This window comes from Aplysia californica, unplaced genomic scaffold, assembly GCF_000002075.1.
Source record: "Aplysia californica isolate F4 #8 unplaced genomic scaffold, AplCal3.0 scaffold00375, whole genome shotgun sequence".
NCBI lineage: Eukaryota > Metazoa > Mollusca > Gastropoda > Aplysiida > Aplysiidae > Aplysia > Aplysia californica.
Genome location: NW_004797645.1, coordinates 755,909 through 762,478, shown reverse-complemented (window position 1 = coordinate 762,478; position 6,570 = coordinate 755,909). Strand labels below are relative to the sequence as shown.

General features: G+C 40.9%; 1 long non-coding RNA gene across 1 annotated transcript; it reads left to right on the top strand.

The window, feature by feature from the left end:
- Positions 1-125: 125 nt before the first annotated feature.
- On the top strand, positions 126-3,738 carry LOC101863360. Its single transcript, XR_220709.3, has 3 exons — positions 126-232; positions 1,633-1,996; positions 3,614-3,738. It is a non-coding gene; the product is annotated as an uncharacterized LOC101863360 (long non-coding RNA).
- Positions 3,739-6,570: the final 2,832 nt, after the last annotated feature.

Sequence of the window (6,570 nt, the reverse complement as noted above, 5' to 3'; positions counted from 1 at the left end):
TGGGTGTGCTTGGGGAGGGGGGGGACTCTTCCCCACCTGTAGGTTATTCTCGTTAGATGTTTCTCCCACAGGGCGTGCTCTGTGTCATGGTGTGTTGTGATGTTTCAGGTCCAGACGTGTTCACCCAGCGTGCGCTTCAAGACTGTGACGTCACGTACAACTTCCTACCCCGTGGTCTTCCCACTGTTCTGTGGCTGACGTTTTCCCTCGCAGGTCGACAACTACAAACTAGGTCAGTCTGACCCGAATCAGCTGTCGCAAATCGTTACCTCAGAATCACAAAGTTCTATCTACTCAATACTTATTTGTGAGAAATTTGACGTTAAAAATTTTGAGTTCCACAACATGTCAAGCTTTTTTGTATGCAATTCTTTGAATAAATATCTTGATAATGACCCCGAATAATCATACGATTTTGATAAAGCAGATGAAACAATCGGTTTCTGAACTCATGGTCTTAGTAACTCAAAACGGTCGAAATGTCATATGGAACTTTGTAATTGTAGGTGGTTGGCGGGTGCTCTGGTGTGTTTTGCTCCTTCTTTCCTATCAAACATCTATCGTCCTTATCTCCCCTTCTCCTTTTTTATGTTTGTTACTCTCTTGTGACACCTCTAATCTTATGGCGTTCATATGACCTTATGCAGTTGCGAGGGCCGTAAAACCTCTACTAAAACTAAACTAAAAACATAGTAATTCTGCGGTAACGACATAATGAAGTGTTGGAAAGAGCTGGGATCGAAGAAATGAGTACGAGCATAAAACTGATGAACATATCCGGGAAATGTTTAAAAAATGCTAGAGACAAGATTTGCCTATCAGTTAACGTTCTCTTAGTTATTAAAAAAAATTCACTACAGTTTTGCAAGGAGCGTTAAACCGTTACAATTTATCCCACTGTTTCATTTACCATGTCTCATCGCAGCTGACGGCTGCTGGTGATATACTTCTCGTCTGTAAACTTTTTAAAACTACATACTAACGGAGCCCCCACCCCACCCCACTCAGGGCAGTGCTACTGACTGATGTGTCTTTAGGCCATCCCCAAGGGGTGATATTAACCTTGTTCTTATGCAAAGTACAATTGTAAATGGGCTCATTTATCAATGTCATGCTCATACTGTGCCCGAACAGCAAAAGGGAACTGCCTGCTGCTTTTTCTTACCTCATCCTTACTATCGTCATTTTTGCCTCTACTTCTCTTGCATGTTTGTTACTCTATTGTAAACTTCTATTTCTGGGGTGCTCTAATGGTCGAAGAAGACTTTGTGCTGTTGAAGCTACAGAGATGAGTAGAGGAAGCCTGATTCCCTGTTTGGACTTCTCTGTTGACATCCACCCCTTGGCGCTCATATGACCTTATGCAGTTGGGAGCGCTGTAAAACGTTACTAAAACTAAATCATCCTAGCGTAAAAATAAAACCAGGGTATCTAATTTAACAAAATGACTCGCGGATGACATTTTTCTTGCTGGAATTTGAAGATCACACACACACAGAAAAAATTGTTGAGATTGCATCATGTGTTATTTTCTCATCACAAAGAGGACGGACAACTGTCAGTTTTATCTGAACGTGTAATACAGGCTTTACTCTGTGGTGTTGGTGGCTTATTGGTTGTTTTTCTTTTCAGGAGGAGCTTCTGTGAGATGTACTGAGACGCGTGGAGTCTGCTGTGAGATCTTCTACTGGCCGTGATGACGTGTAGAGTGTGCTGTGAGATCTTCTACTGGCCGTGATGACGTGTAGAGTGAGTCTGCTGTGAGATCTTCTACTGGCCGTGATGACGTGTAGAGTGTGCTGTGAGATCTTCTACTGGCCGTGATGACGTGTAGAGTGTGCTGTGAGATCTTCTACTGGCCCTGATGACGTGTAGAGTGTGCTGTGAGATCTACTGACCATGATGGCGTGTAGAGTTCTCTATATCTACTGGCGATGGTGATGTCGATCCAAGGTCTCCCCATAGCAAGGACAAATCGAGCAGAGATGGAGACAAGGTATACACACCGCCAATCATAATTCAAATGGTTCCATCGTTAACTTTTACTGGATAAGATGAATAGAACATGCGTTTTGGCTTTTTTTCAAACTGTATAGCTTTTTCTTCCCCCTCTATATAGAGTGTGTGAAGCACGACAAACATTTTGTTTTGAATTCATTTTTATTTTGTCCCAAGACTCCATGTAACCCCTATATTGAATTAGAGCTCCTCGGAAATGTTCCCCCAAGTTTTATACCACTGTTATGTGTGAGTCACACCACGAGTTCGTCCCATCTTATGTGTATGTCACATCAGGGCGGTAGCAGCAGTGGCGGTGGGTGGACCAAGATTTGGGTGGGGCTTAGGTTTCTTCCACTTCTCTACCACCAAAAAGCAAGCAATAAGAACAAAACAGTGATGATTTTTCTATACTCACGGCGAGCCACGGCATTTTGAGAACATTCAAGTGAGAAGAGTCACCTTTGTCTTCTATCTCTTTGTTCTTTGTTAAATTTAAGCTTCTGGATTGTGGGTATGAAACCGTTTCACCTCCAAATTTCTCTAATTAGTTTTTATCTGAAGAAAAAGCTGCCTCAAAAGTAGTTTGATGTAATTGATAACTGTTAAATCTCAGCGGCACAAACACACAGCACTCCAAACACATACCGTCTATGAGGTGGATTGAGTCGTGTTGTTGCGGAAAATAGAACGCGCTTAACAAAGGCCCAATGGGCGCATAGGTATCTTGGTCACTGGGGGAAAGTGTGTCGTAAACTTTCACCCCATTGCCAGGGCTGGGAGAGCGTGCGCCCTCTGTGCAGTGTTATTTTTTTTGAAGTCTTCTACCTTTTTGCAAGAAGAGTTTCATTAAAGACGGGCGTGGGAACCGGCTTATTCTTTCTGAGCCCTAACGACATTTGATTGGCTGTTAGGTTACTATAGTTGTAAGCGGTGACAACAGTGATTTGATAAACGTGCAATCCACCAAGCTGATAACTGTGTGTTCATTGTGTACGATTATAACGGTTTCAACTGCTTATTTCGTTATTCAAGAAACTTTCATTCACTAAGGGATAGAGTTTGGGGTGGGGACGGGGTGGGGGTGAGGGGCTCAAGCCCGTAAGCCCTTCACTACCCACCGCCACTGGGTAGCAGTTACTGCAGACATGACGTTGCTTTTCGTAACACCTACACTTACTTTTCTATCAAGAACAATCTACTGCATTACATTTCTTAAAACTTTTTCCTTTTTCTGTTTTTTAAATCAGGAATACCGTCAAAATTTTGACTTGTACAAATTGGCTTTGTTTTGTATTGAACTATTTTTATTTAAAGTACGGGTGCAGTCCAACGTCTCTTTCTGTTAGATGTCAAACTGTTGTATTCCTAAAGTCTGATTTTTTGTGCCTTATCTTTCAGAAACATATCTTTCAGAAACTAGAAACATTTTCCTTCATAAAACAACATGGCAGCAGAGAGAGAGAGAGAGAGAGAGAGAGAGAGAGAGAGAGAGAGAGAGAGAGACAGACAGACAGAGAGAGAGAGAGAGAGAGAGAGACAGAGAAGGGACACAACTTTGTTCCAGTCTCCCACAAACACTGACCTCACAATCCGAATACTTTTGTTTTTCCAGCTGTCTCGAGGCAAGTCTGGCACACATCACCTACTGCTCCAGCTGAGACATGTCATGCCGGACAAGAGATGAGGAAGTAACAATAGTATAAACAAAATAGAACATGAGCTTTCAATTTGTTAAAATGGAGCGTTTGTCTTTTTCTTTCTGATTTCATTATTTTTGTGGTGAAAGATGAACAGCTGCAACTGCGTGATTGTGTTATTTGTGATTCAGTGTGGTGTCGGTTGTTCAGTAGTTTAGGCTGTTGGGCTTTCAACCGTGAGGTTGTGGTTCGAAACCCCGCCAGGGAGTTGATGGTGTGTACTTGAGAAAGGCACTTTCACGAATTGTTGTCAATTTACCCATATGGGAATGGGTACCCTGCTATAGAAAGCAACAGGTCTTGTCAGCTTGTTAGTGCTTTAGCGCTTGATCGGCTGTTTGCACTGTATGCTTCACAGGAAACCGAAAAAGTTTCTGAGTGATCTCGGTTCTGCTGTGTTAATAATATAGATCTTAAAATGTATAGAGCTTGTTGTAGAGTTAGGACATTATGCGCTTTGCTCATGTTATTTATTATTTATTATTGCCATCGGTTGTAAGAATTCTACGACCTTAGTGATTGGATAGTAATGATAGTAATGTTTTTCTGTCATTATCTTGAAAAAGGGCTCTATTTCAGTACAGGTCACCTATGGACGTACATTGCGTAAAATAATGATGCTATTCAGATGAAAAATAATGGAGAAGATGTAATTTAAAGACGGAAAAATAAACATTAGAAAAAAAATGAAGAGAATATTAAAAAACAAGACCCTAAATTGCAAAATACTCTTAAAAACCCCTTTCTTAATGACTTCGAAACATAACTGAATGAAGCGGACGCTTGAAACTTTGATGGAAAAGGATGTAGGTTTAAAAAATGGAGGGGAAAAATGTATGGTCAAACTGGGTAAAAATGGGGGATAATCTCACCCGCAGATGGCCTTAAATCAGTTAGAAGGCGGGCTGCCTTGATCCTGTCTGGCACGTGACAGATTACACGCAATTCGAGCAGGGCGACGTACCATCTCAGTGGGAAGACAATGATGCTCGATAAAAAAAGGCGTATATACTCAAACAGGAATCGAACCCCTTTCTCCTACCCCCCTCCCCGCGCAGTGCTAATGAATGAAGTATCTTCAGGCCATTCCCAAAGGGGGGATATTGACATGACCTTATGCACAGTAGAATTGTAAATGGTCTGATTTATCAATGTCATGCTCGTATTGTGCCGGAACAACATAGAGGAAACTGCTGCTTTTTCTTTCCTCATCCTTACTATCGTCATTTTTCTTCTACTTCTTTGGTTTGTTTGTCACTCTCTTGTGACCTGATATTTCTGGGGTGCCTTGATAGTCGAAACATTCTTTGTGCTGTTGAGGCTAGAGAGGTGAGCAGAGTAAGCCTGATTCCCAGTTTGGACTCTCTGTTGACATCCACCCCTTGTCGCTCATATTACTGTATGTAGTTGCGAGCGCTGTAAAACGTCTACTAAAACTAAACACGAAACAAGAACTCCTTCCTCTAGGGCTGAGAGACACTGGTGACTGTGTTATTAGATGCTTATATATCGTTTAAGATGTAAGACACTTTTATTTTCGCAACCTATGATCGTGAATACCTTCTGTAAACAAATAGTGTTGTCAGCTAACAGAACTTGCAGATCCATTAAAAAATATCTTTTTCAATAAGTAAACGAGATCTGTCCAGGAATGAACAGGAAAATAGACACGCTTTGATAACTGTCTAATATTGTTCAATTCTGACCCCCCCCCCCCCCCCAACATTTTTAATAGTTCCAGATCTGGATGCACCGTACATTAAAATGTGCAAAATGAACGCAACCATTTTACTACATCACGACAAAGATGGTATCATATCATACATTTTATGGGCACAATAACAAAAAAAAGTAAAGTTGAAATTCTATTTCTTCACGCAAAGGGAAAATTCCCCCTGAAAATCAGGCAGACCTTGAAAGTGTTAACAATGGGGATGTGCAATTTAAGTGTCTACCATTGGGGCTATTTATTTATAGAGGTGCACATGAATCTGCTTGATGAGTAAAAGAGAGGCAGTCATCTGCCTGCAATCACAGGATAAAACACTTACTTAACGCATTGAAAAACTCACTCATGATGACAATAGGCTAAAAAAATATATATGTGAGAGGTTTTAGCCAGACATGTGAGGGCTGTCGTGGTCTAGAGGTTATGGTGTTCACCTCTCATTCAATAGGTCCTAGGTTTGAATCCTGACAGCGAAAGAAATTTTCTTTTCTAAAATAACCTTTTTCTCCTTTCACCTTCTTTCCTGCTGTCTAATCATGTTCTGTCGTCTGCTTTCGTCCCCACACCCCCTCCTTGGGGCTCCTGACTCTTTTTGCAGCCTTTCTACTGCTTCTCCTTAGCCCCTTCATACTGCTGTCTTTCAGCCCCACCTCTGATCTTAGGCTAGGTAAGATCGAACACCTAGCCTTTTCAGATAAGGTCAAAAAGTCTCGGAGGTCCTGCGTGCAATTTGTGCTTGTAAAAGATCCCTTGGTGGTCCTAAAATCGATAAATCTCTCGCTACCCAGGCAAAATTCAACATTAATAATAATAATAATAATAAATAGCATTTATACTGCGCATTTCCATTTTCTAAAAGATGGTCAATGCGCATTACAAGGGAAAAGACATCACATCTTAAAAATAATTAATTGCCATGCGTGTACGTAAAACAAAGTATTATACATATAATATAAATGCATATGTGTACAAATTTATATGAGAAAAACAGTCTCGCAGTTAGGTTGGAAATGTGTTCGCTAAAAATATACAATGCGATAGAAATTCACGAACGGTCACAATAAAGTTGAAACGTGAGTAACTAGAAACATTCATTAAAACATTCGTTCTATTCAGATAGAAAACATTTCCTTTCTCTCTCTC